Here is a 13,302-nt window from a genome sequence, read left to right as displayed (position 1 = left end):
TAAATCTCTAATTTTTCAGTATTCATCTCAGAAGTTTTCTTATAGGACCCGGGCCACGGACGCCAACAGAAAAAAATGAATGGAAAAGCAGAGGGTGCTGTAATTATTTTCTGCGAGGCAAGTCACGTTTAATATGTCAATAAATGCCTTGGAAGAGTTCATACTTAGGCTTAAAAAGCATTTCTCTATCTATTTATTTATTATTTATATATGTATTTAATGTCTAATATTTATCATTCAAATCACGTATCCCTCTAGGACTGTTCTGGTTGCTCTATTAACACTAACGAATTAAATAGTACAAACATAAATATACCTAATTTTACTTCTCATCGGGTTTTGAATTGTTAGTTCAAATAGTTGAATACTAAATAGAAATCACTGCATTGAAACGAATAAATAATTCTGATATTAAATTTACATAAACGATTTTTCCTTTTATCGTTGTTCCAATTTACTCCTTGTAAGAGTTCCTGTTATTTTTTTCCTTACTTTCATCGAATTCCTTGGAGCGGAAAAAAAAATAGGTGCACTAATTAAAGCAAAAAAAAATGCATGAAAGCTGAAACCTGAACCAATGATGTAAAAATGCATCACATTGAATATGAACATAAAGTCAGTCTGTTTTTTGCGTGTATTATTAATATAATATTACTCAAACTGCTAAAATACATAAAACATTTTGTGTCAAATTTCTTCGAAACAGAACTACATTATTTTCAGTTCTTAAAATGTAATCAGTCACTCACGAGTTTTGGATTTTTCTAATGCAATTTTAAAATGCATCAAGAGAATATTGAGTGTTAAGATTAATCCAGAGACACTGGAATGCTTCTTTATACATCAATCGAAATTTAATGCATTTCCTGGTATTTATGCATTCATTGCATCGTTAGTTCAAATATCTGCTTTACTTGCATTCATTGCATCGTTAGTTCAAATATCTGATTTACTTGCATTGCATTCTTGTGTTATTAATATTATTATTGCTAATTTGTTGCTAAAGGTATGAAAAATGCTTCTCATAGAGCAAGTTGGAAATGATAAAAATATTTAATACGTTATGCGCTATATATATATAACACTATTTGCTGCCTTAACGGTTCTAAACAAGAAGACTGACATGAATTAAAATTTGTACAATTTTACTGGGAATTATGTTTACCTAGTATTCGTACATTTCAGATGATTGATAATAATAATTTGTAAACTAAACGGATACATGTCAGTGTATATTCAGTACCTGATGCATTTATATGTTTGCCTGATGCTACAGTTTTTATGAGGACTTTTCTGCATTAATTAATGCCTTTTCTGTTTAGTCTACCTGGGTATTACAGAAACATATAACACGCTTAGATTTTATATTAGCATCTAAAATCAGTGTTAATGCACACTTTCTGCAATAAACACAGAAATTTGCACTTTTATTGCTTCCAACAATATATCCCCGCTTTACGCATTCCATAGAGTTATGAAGGGTAAATTTCATTGTTTTTAATAATACAGATAGATTGACTTATTATCTTTTGATTACAATGTATGCAGTGCAATTTGTACATCTTGTACGTAATGTGAATTTGTAATTTTTGTACAAGTAAGCATTCTCTTGAATTATTTTATTGAAAACTATTTCGAATCATTTTGTTAACTTGTTTGTTCATTTGTGTTTTTTTTGTGTTGTATTTTTTGACACAGAGAATAATGCCGAACTTTTTATCATTTACCAATTTTGTCACAGTTTGTTTGTGGTCATTTCGTCAACTATGTTGCTTTGGTAGGTGGCTGTGATTTTTTTCCTTTGTAATACAAATACTCAAAATGTCAACCGTTTATTTTCACCAGAAGAGTATTTCGGGAAACAACTTTTAAGCTTTTCCTCAGGGCACTGTTCACAGCAACGTGTGGAGCTGTGACAATAACTGCATGAAATTAAATAATTTCTGAAATTACGTAAATATTTTCTTCTGGCATGGCTATTATTGTTGCGGAGAGAAATCCACTTTTTTAAAAAATGCATTTGTTAATAAGCATAAAATAAATGTGTGTAATTTCAATTAAAAATATAACGTGAAATCGCCAGTGTGTGCCAACATTTAAGGTCTTGCTTCATGGATAAAATATTAATAGTACACTAGAATCAAGAGAAATGTTATTCACGTATGTAATGTAACATCATTGTAAAGGTTCTTACAGAGCTAAGCTTTGTATATATACATCAAATCCAATCGCGATTACTAAATTAAATTCATGTTTTACTAACTAAATGCTCATGAAATTTTATGACATTAATAAGTTAATTAGCTACTTGACAAATAAAGGATGTTTGTACAAAAACTAATATTAAAAATATATTGTTCTCATTGAATTATTCTTTGAATTGAAACATTAAAGTTTCAATGAAAATTTAATATTCCCGTTGAAGTGGATAATTAATAATTTTAAAAAATTAATAGCAGTTCGCTAAAGATTTCAACTATCGTCTCGGCTGCCGATAGGGGTTCGCCTCATTTGATTTTTGTAATTAAGAGTTGTTTTTCTGCAAGTCTTGGCTAGTTGCGACAAGGTTCAAGTCTCTAACAGGGTATTGTCTCTTTGTCACTGCATGGATTCTCTCGTCTACTTCATCTAATCATCATACATCTTTGTCATGGCGACTACCGTAGCTAAAAATGTTGGAAACTGAACGTAAATAAATACATAAGAAGCAAAAAAGGAAAACTTACCTTGAAAGGATGTTTTTTGGCAATAGATTTATTTTGTACAGAATGGAAACAACAAAAAAATATTCCAGCGTGGACATGGCATTTTGCAGCGAAAATAATATATATGAAGTTTTGAAAAATACATTAAAGTGTAAACTTTATAAAAGCACAGCTACCTGTGGAAAGTTAGTTATCAGTAATTATATTTTTCTAGTATAGTTATTAAAAATGAAGTTTTGAAATTATGTCGTTATCATCCATTTACCAACGTGCCTTTATTACAATAGTTAGAAATGCTGTAAATATAGTAAGAAATTCCCCTGTTTAAGTATAATAAATTCTAAAATTTAAGTTATACTTATTTTACAAGAAGAAATTATTTAAATTAATTAGGCTAAATGATTATAGTTGTTTGCAAAGTTTGGGGAAAATACGAAGTCTATAATTGCACTAAAATCATTAGAGTCAAATTATGATATGTGAAAAACGTGTTTTGTAAAACAATTCGGCTTAATGTTCTTAATAAGGAAGTATTGACGTTTCTTATAATTTTACATAAATTATATACAAATATTCCATTTAGAAATGTCACAGGTTTAATAAAGTTAAAATGTAAGATTAAATTTGAAAATAAAATATGTTTTTAATGCACTGAAATTAGGGAAACAATTTTTCATACTATCCGAACTGTGTATATACAGAAATAAATTGAATTCTCACTTAATTTATTTTCATTTTTGGAAGGTATAAACTTTTCCTAGATACTTAACAATTTATCGACTAGGAATAAAGGAGTAGCTTAATGGAATGGTGAGAGAAACATCTAGAGTGACATTCTACGATCTAGAATTTTGAAATTCAATATGCTAATAATATTATTTCACAACTTTGTGTTAACGAATAATACAGTATGATTTTCTGAAACTCGCTTGATAGTTTCTCTTAATATATAGACCTATTTCATTATCAATATAATGACTGATACAACCATAAAATTTTGCATTAGAAAAATGAAACTAAATGTAATAAGGTAACATAGTTTTCACACTATATTGCAAGATTTTTTTTCTTGGAAGTACACGTTATTTTTGTCTCTAGATTATAGAAAATTACAATTAATTCCCTCAAATTTTACTTTTGTGTCCAGAGCCTTGATATTTTAAAATTGGCTTATTTCAAATTATTAAATGTCAAATTTGAATCATTTCGTTCATGAAAGTTGCAAAAAACACAAAAAAAAAACTACAAAAAAACATGGATACAAGTTAATATGTATTTACAAATGGGTTAATGCTGAATAATTTTTAGGATGTTAAAGTAGAAACTACTTTAAATAATCTGTCTTCAAAAGTTGTTTACCATCATGTTCATACTGACCTCCTTCTTATAAGACAGAGTTCAATCCACTGTTATAATTTCCACCAGCAGTAGCATTTCACCTTATTGTCCTGACTGTTCCAGAACCAGGGGGAGCAAAGGAGATTCGTAAATCAGCACATTTAATACTCCATCAAGAATGGCTCCAGTTTAAGTCTGTAATGGTCTTCCAACCATACTAATCATTAAGCCCCAGATCTTTTTCTGGCCATGTGAAATATGTAAATATGGAAGTATATTAAAATAATATTGTTCGTAGTCTTTATTAATTTCCTTGAATACTGAACTAGTTTGACTTCAGAAACGAAGTAAATGTGTGCTGGTGTCATGTTTTACAATCGAACTCGGTGAATTGAAAGGAATCGACACTCTAAATGTCAAATCTTTTCTATTCCTTACTTGCTTTTACCATATTGCCACAAACGTTTTCTGCGTAGCTTGCAATGACCTTCGGTCTATACCTAAACCATCAGCATAAGCCAATATCTGCACAAATCTACAGCAAATAGTTCCTTTGAATTTTATTTCAGCTTCCCTTATAACTTTTTCAATGCAATATTAAGCATCAAACATATCAGAGCATCTCCGTGTGCCTTTATACCTGACCTTACCACAGTTTGTTCTGAGAGATGGCCTCTGATTGTCACCATATTCTGAGTAATAGTCGTGGTGACGTCTAGCATTCTAATTAATTTCTCTGGAACTAACCGAATATAATTTATCTCTATTTATGCTGTCATAAGCTGATTTAAATTCCATAAACAGATGGTGGTGCCTCCTCCAAATTCTATTATCTTCCAACATTAACCTCAGAATCAATATTGGTAGGTTGTTGTACAGTTGTCCACATATGGAACAAGTAGCAAGAACTTTATATGCTACATTTAGTAGTGAACATTCCATCACATGACTTTTCTTATATATACAGATAAGTTAATCTTCCATTCATGAGGTAGCCTATGTGTTCTTTCAACCAGATATCACCAATAATCTCCTTCAATTCAGTTTTATCAGTCTCACCATCGTAACTAATTAATTCTTCTGGTATGTCATGTGTCCATGTGGTTTTAGTATGTTCTGATCTTTCTTACTCTTGTACTGACATCCTCTATTGTAGGTAGCTCTGTCTCCTTCCCTGTGCACTCCTTCACAATCTTTTATTTCTCCCTTTTTATCATTGTCAGTATCTGTTCTTCAACATTTATTCAGCAGCACACCATTGAAATATGTCTGCCAAAGGACCAGTATTACTTTGTCATCACACTCTTTCGGTTTTATATAGTTTTTCTCGCATTATTAAATTAATTTCTGCTCTTCAGTAATTTATAAAACCTCCTTTATGTTTTGTGTTTTTTAAAACTTTCCAGGCTTTCCACTTTTAATTTCATGCATTCTTTTTCCTTGTATGCACTTTCTTCTTTATCTCCATTTTTCTTGTTTCACTTTTGCTTTCCTTTTACCACTAATTTGTTGTTTTCTTCTGTAACCTATGATCTGGTTTTCTGTGAAATTCTAACATTCTACTTCAAACAATTTGCTGGTTTTTAAACACCAAAAATATTTCATCTGCTACCTGCGTTGTCTAATTTCTTTCAGAGATGTCGTCTACACTTTTCCATATCAAATCTCATATCTAACATATCAGGAGTCTGTTTAAAGCAACGTTTTATAGGAATAATTATTGCTTTCCATACTTTCGAGACCCTAGCAGTAAGGAAATAACTGTCACTGCCCAGGAAAATAAAATTATTTTATACACAGTGAACGATTTTAAAATTTATAACAAAAAAATCAAGACGGAATATTTTTTAAAAAAACACCTTTATTATTTTAACGAATTTACATTTCTACAAAATAAGAGTTTATTGCTCCATCACCATAGCCCGTCTATTCAGTGGTAATCACTAACTATTTTATGACCATGATTTTTATATAACGCTATCAAGAATCTTCTGTTTGTATGATTTGTAAGTGCTATGAACTTCAATTCAGTACTTTACTAATTTTTAAGAGATTCGAGGCTAATGCAAATTGAAAATTTAGCACCATTATGTAATAGCTGATTTTCGTAACTAAACACTTTTATTTATTTACTAAATTCATACCTTTGGAATCTAAAATTATGCTGAATCGCGGGTCTATAAGTTTTTTCATGAGTATTACATGTTACATTTTTTTGACTAACGTTTCGATAAAGTAGATAAATTCGTAATATTAGAATTATTATTTTTTCACAACAACTATACACTTATATCATACACACTATACTTTTGCAACACCTCAATTTCAGTGAAAAAATAATGTTTTTTTTTCAACAAGAATCTTATTCTCTACAAGAATTGCTATTGATTGATTGATTGATTGATTTAGTTTATTTTACTTCGCGTTTTGTGCCTCTTGGCTAATTTGCAAAGATGGGGATGAGTGATGAAATGATGAAAGTGATGAATGGACATTCACAAACAACCAAGCCCGACCGGGATTCGAACCCGGGACCCTTGGCGTCGCAGCGCGATGTGCTAACCACTCGGCCACAGGGTCGGGCAAGAATTCCTATTATAAAACATTTTATAACAGATTATTTCTCACAAAAAACAGAAAAGAGTGCTTCTTGAATGTTATGCATGTGAGAGACGAGAAATCTGTTGGGAGAAATTTTATGCACTGAGAACATCAGTGAAGAACTATATGTTTGCTAACAATTACCAAAACTTGGAATTTTGAGACGCATATATGTATATATACTCGTATATATACATATACATATATTCCACATTTACCTTAAGTAATTCCAGGACACATTGTACATGTATAAATGGAGTAAAAGTTTGATTTTCTTGAAACGAAAACAAAATTTCTGAGAGTACAAAGCGAATTGTTGATAACCTGGCAAAAAATAAGAATGGATTCTTTTAAGCATAATGTCGGAGAAAATTCTTTCATAGTAAACAACTAAAAACGAAGTTTTTGGTTGTTATGTTTTCGTTCTGGCTCTATATATCACCGCAATAACTTTTTGCTGAAAGATGAAACACACCATCTCCGTGAGCACCATATTTTAGAATTTTCTCTGTATACTGTTAACATTCTTTGTGTTATATATATTTCACATGTAAATACATCTCTATTGCACCAAGGGTGTACACACAGAAAAGTACATAAAATTGTAGCCTCTAGATAATGTCTAAATGCATCAGATATAGGACGTGCACTAAAATGCATTCTCTTTTATAAATGCTGTCAATTTTACATTAATCGACACGCAAAAATGGATAAAATATAATTTTGTAAACTTTCTTCGAAACGTTTGGATTTTAAAATGAATTAAGTCCATCTTGATAGAGTAATGTTTCTTTCATTGAATGTAGAAATAATGTTACATATTCCATAGCCTAGTCAATGTTAGTCACATACTACAACTTTACCTGCTACAAAACTTTTTGTTAGATCTTTAGCAATAAATTAACACGAGTGATACTGAGAAGAATAGAAGAAAAATGGATGGAAACAAACCGCAGTAGTAAACAAACCGTATCTACCAATGATTCAGCGAACACAAACGCACCAAAGTTTTGGTTTAAGTACAAGAAAGCATTCCTTTACGCGTCGTTTTCAGCTGATAGTGCATCCCAGCGTTACGTGTGGGACATTTTGCACATACAATTTATAGTTCTGGACAAGAGATTGGATTAAAATATTCATTGTTTTCATAGAATTTATGAAGTACTTTATGTTGTCTGCTAACAAACGAAAAAAACTTGAGTATGATGGCACAGGTTGAATGCATGAAAAGCATTTAACAAAAGTGTGTTACGTGTGAGACACTAAAAATGTAGAAACTTTTAACTTCATTTGCCTCAGAAACAAAATTAAGGCTCTGTATGCTAGTAACTGTTATTGGTAAATGTACAAATTATATGCGTTCGAACATCTAAACCTTAATGCAATTAAGAACAATAATAATTTTCATATTAATTCATTTTGTTATTAACATGAAGTAGGGACACTTTTCGTCGAATGGCTCTGATACATTAAAAAAATATTCGTATCAAATGCTTCGATCAACAACGGACAAAGAAAAAACTATTGTGTATCAATTGATATATTAGAAGTGTATACATCAAATTTGGTGGGTTTTTTTCTGTGTATACTAAAGGGAATGGGTATTTTTTATGATGGTTACAATTATCAATTATCAGCAATCACATTATCATTAAATATGGGAATCTACTAACAGTTTAGAAACTAATTTTTTGAAGGTTACAAAATGTAGAAAATGACATATCCATATCAGTAAAGGATGGATTTTATGTGTATTTTCTATAAAAAAATACGGAAAGCAATTATTACGAAAATTTTAATCTGACAATGAAACCTGCAAGATGTAGTATAGGAAACAATGAACGTCTATGGTTTTTATATTAATTTTTCCTGTTTTCATAATTACACAATTACACGGTATTTGCAGAATTGATTATTGCGTCATTATAATTAGAATCATCATATGAGATGAGGTAACGATTAATTTATTATAAATATTATTATATTTATTATTCGAATTGATTAGATTTGACAATAATACAAAACAGCCTAAAATAATTTCAGTATTGGCATCAACATCTAAAGTCACTAGCTGGTGTTATCAAGTAGGAGGATATTAAATTTGTATCTAACTACAAAAAGATTAAAATTACGTGTTACTTTCAGATAACAGTAACAAAAGATTGTTATGTAACATCATGTTTATGTAGTCATTGCACAAGCAACATGAAATAATTTTCAGAGCTCTGTAAATTTAGATATATTATGAAATGTTATATACAAGTGGCTATTTAAATACGTACCTGTGCACACGAATAGATGAGAGTATAAGTAAATTGTCCGTACTATGTTCGTTCACGATATAATCCAGTCACATATTGAAGAGAACATACACAAAATGAATGACAATTTCTGCAGTATCATAAATAAAGAATCCACTCATTACAAGTTCATATCAGAGGTAATTACATGAAAATTACGATAATTGATTTGCTAACACTTGTCTCTACTATCAAATTAACACGTTTAAATTTCATATACCTTATTTCTGGGTACGATTTTTATGCTACTTCTTCGTTTTCCCTAAATTTTAACTGTGTTCATATTGTATAATAAATGTTACCTGGTTCGTTCAAAGCTTAATTAAATTTTAATATTTCCCACTAATTTTATATTAGTATATTCTCTAAATATTTATTCTTTCCTTTTTCTTATGTACTGTTTGTAATGAATTTAATGTTTCTACAATACTTCTTGCCTCTAATGTCTTCTAAGTAAAACATGCTACGATTACAGGGGATGTAATTCCTTATAATTAATTAACATATTTTCTTAGCCGTACATTTTATTAATAGAAATGGCATTATATTATTATTACTATTATCGTTTGCACTTTTTGAATATCTTTCACTCGCTGTGAGTCGAAGAGAATTATAAATAAGAACTCCATATTCTTGTTTACGTTGTCCTATACTCATGTAAGTAACCTTATTTTTCCTTTTCTTTTAGGTCTGAGTAACCAAAGCCTGTTCGGCGACTACAAAAATTAATCATTCTATCGGCGATATGGTCTTTCTAAATTAATTTTTCCTTTTGGCCTGTGATTTAATAATTTTTGAGTGAAACGGCTATCTGACATCCTCAGAACATGTTGATTTCGCTTTAACTGATATTCTTGAATTTCTTCCACTATAGCTTTGGCCTTCCATTTATTTGAATTTCTTCACTACAAACAATTTATTCTCATTTTATAATGCTGACGAATAGTCCAACATTCGCTATCATATAAAAGCCGGTTTTGAAATTATGTTATGGTATCTAATTTGAATTCCTCTTCTCATTTGCTTTCCAAAATTACTTTTCAAAATTCCTTTTAATCTATTATATATTTTTCCTCAACATCTTTCTCGTGTTTGAACTGTGAAATATGGCTTACCAAATAAATCAATTATGTTACCTGTTCAATTATTTGATCGTTTATCCCTATTTTCAATCTAGGAAGTCTTTTTTTAGCATTAATTGCCATTGACTTTGTTTTATTCTCTGAAATGTTAATGTTGTATTTGTAAGAATTGATTGAAGTTTGAATACAGACCTTTGTAGAACATCTTCACTTTCTGCCATCAATATCTGGTCGTCTGCAAATATTACTGTTTGTAGTATTGTATTTCCATCAATATATATTCCTGAGGGCTTCAAAGATTTCCATTCTTGAATTATTTTATCAAGGTCCAGGTTAAATAATAATGGAGAAATACTACACCCTTGCATTAGTCCTTGATATATTTCAAAACGATAGCAGATATAAATCAGTTGCATTCTAAATAGACCACGGCAAAAATATCTTGATTTGTTTACAATTTGGAGATAGAATATTTACATTCTAAATGAACTATATAATTATTGTAATAATAATTACAATAATTAATTATACTAATAGTGCTCGTAATAGTCACGGGTTCGATTTCCGAGGTGGGTAATTTCAAGTGGGAAATTTTCCCATTAATGTTCCTGAATGGAGTGATTCTGGGGTTCACCCAGACTCTAATTAATGCAGACTTGGGGAATATCAAGAGGTTAAGAAGGGTTGTGCTGATCACATCACTTTCACAAATGACAAGAGATTGTGAAAGTGTGGGTACCCTAACTCCACATCGCCAACATATGTCTTCACAGTATGTTGCAGTGTGATTACTACAATGTGTGTGTGTGTGTGTGTGTGTGTGTGTGTGTGTGATATGAAATATTTGCCAATATCGAAGAAGTTTTGAGAAGGTTAAATTTGTTGATACCCACCAGAGATATTCTACCAATGCGAATGAAATTGCAAATGTCTCTTGAAGAACATAAATGGTTCTTAAAAACTCAATATGCTGACCAAGGCAGAAATTAATTGTATTATAAAACTTAAACTAAACGTAACGTTTCAACCTTCTAGCAAGGTCTTCATCAGACTCCGCACCAAGTACAAATGTAACAAGGTACACAACAGGACGATATATATACACAAAAATACTCCCCTCCAGACTATTAGAAAGTAGTTCTGGAACAATCTACGTTTAGTTTATGTTTTATAATAAAATAAATTTCTGCCTTGGTCAGCATATTGAGTTTTTAATTTCATGGAAACAAGGCTAAATGGTGTTATAAAGGGTTCATGTAAACTTGGTGACTGTAATGGTTTTTCCTTAGAAAAATATACTGCATATTTAGACATTTGCTTCACAAAAACAAGACATGTTAAAAAAACATGTTTATATTAGTAAAAATGATAATAAAATGCCATAATTTTGCGCTAAGTTACAGCGCCAGGGGTCTCGGGTTCGAATCTCGACCTGAGTATGGATATTCTTTGTGAGTGTCCCTTCATCAATTTCATCATATCAACAATCATCCTCATCGTTGGGATTAACAAAAAGTAGCAGAATAACAAACAAACAAATCAAATCGAGCACTAAGCTACAGGCTTATAGTTATATGGTATCGATAATATCGATTTGAGCCGATACCTATAGTGTAACGACGAATCTGTCGTTTTCCAAATATATATACGTACACACATGTATCTTATATCTCTGCACACCTCTTATTCCAGGCACGGTACCCTTCCCACACGAAGTCCCTTCACGAACCTGTCCTTGTAGCTGGAGCAGGTCCACCGAGCAAGGAACAAGACTTTGCCCTTTCATTGTGATGTTCGCTTTGGGGGCGAGGGGGGGGGGGCGGGTGGGGGAAAGAGAAGACATGCAGGGGCTGCTTTCCCTGGAGTCGTCTTTGACGGCCTTGTCTCCACGCGAAACTGCAGGACGTTTTCTGCGATTGGGGAATAATGTACAAATAGCGACCGGGTATTTTTTTAATTTCGTTTCCCAACCTCTGGAGGACTGACTAAGGATTTATTTGCCTTTTGTTAACGATGAACAACAACTTAAGCCTCTGCAAATGCGCTAGCAGTCATATGTTGTTAGGTTATGCGCATGCGTTCCATAATGTTCCGTGTATCGTAAAGCATCCTTTTAATATTACCTGCTACTCCCTATGTTATTAGAACCACAGAACGATACCTACACACACATATATAGTTACGATATTTCCTGAGTATAAAAACATATGTAGAGAACTATACACGTATCCAAGTTCGTGCCCGTCCGAAAATTTTGCGAAATTACGATGCTCTACAATGAAATATTTACTGCGAACGAAAATGGCCCTTTCATTATAGATCCATGTAAATACATATTTTTTACAATCTAAATAGCAACCAAACAAACTGTTCAATCTTACCCGAAATTTCTCATGAGTGTATACAATGAAATGCTTGATATGTCTGTACATATTATGTCAGAAATAATAGAGGTGTTGTAGTTTACGTATTTTTAGTATTTTTCGCACATATTCCGTACAGAACACCGCAAATAGTCAGAATGTATACAAAGTAGTAGTTACGACAATTTTAATTTAGTTTTTCAATACCATATTTATGTAACAAATTTTCCAACACACTTATTTTCTTATATCAAACGTTGGGTCCTAGAGGAAGAACTTCCTGGCTGCTCCCTTTGATATTCTTGACTCAAGGAATAAGGTGATAAGTGAACAATTCATATTAAATACTTTCAAGAACATTTACAGGTTCTACAAATGGGAACATTTTATGTAAATAATGTTAGAATATTGAAATTATTGTTACTCAAATACTGCTGTGTCTAGGTTCACTGAGCCATGTTCAAATACACTTATATCTAACATTAGTAAACAAATAAAATTTGTTCTTTTTTTGCATTATATAAAAATTTGTTCGTAATTTTGATATTCGAGTTATAAAGCTTATGATTTATGCCTTATTATTAAGCTTACTGTCTTCGTAATTTTATGGTGATGGCATTTTGAAATGTTTTATTACTTTAATTATACATACCTAGTATAATAATGCATTCCCACTTTTAACTATGAGGTAGATTCATGTGTGTAGGCTTCCTGTACTTCAAGTATATATTGAGAAGCGAGGAAATATACGTGCCTTACCCAGGATCCCTTGCGCGGGAAACACTTAGGCATTATGGCTGCCAAATCGGGAATACGCTGAATCTGGTTTCTTATAAACTTCAACAATGCATCGTAAAATATGCAGAACTACAAATAAGCCCTATGCCTACACCAATCAGAGTTGAAGCTCAAT

This window comes from Lepisma saccharinum, chromosome 16 (genome assembly GCF_977018435.1).
Source record: "Lepisma saccharinum chromosome 16, izLepSacc3.1, whole genome shotgun sequence".
In the NCBI taxonomy this organism is placed as follows: Eukaryota; Metazoa; Arthropoda; class Insecta; order Zygentoma; family Lepismatidae; genus Lepisma; species Lepisma saccharinum.
The sequence above is the reverse complement of the archived record's forward strand: the minus strand, read 5'-3'. Positions refer to the sequence as shown.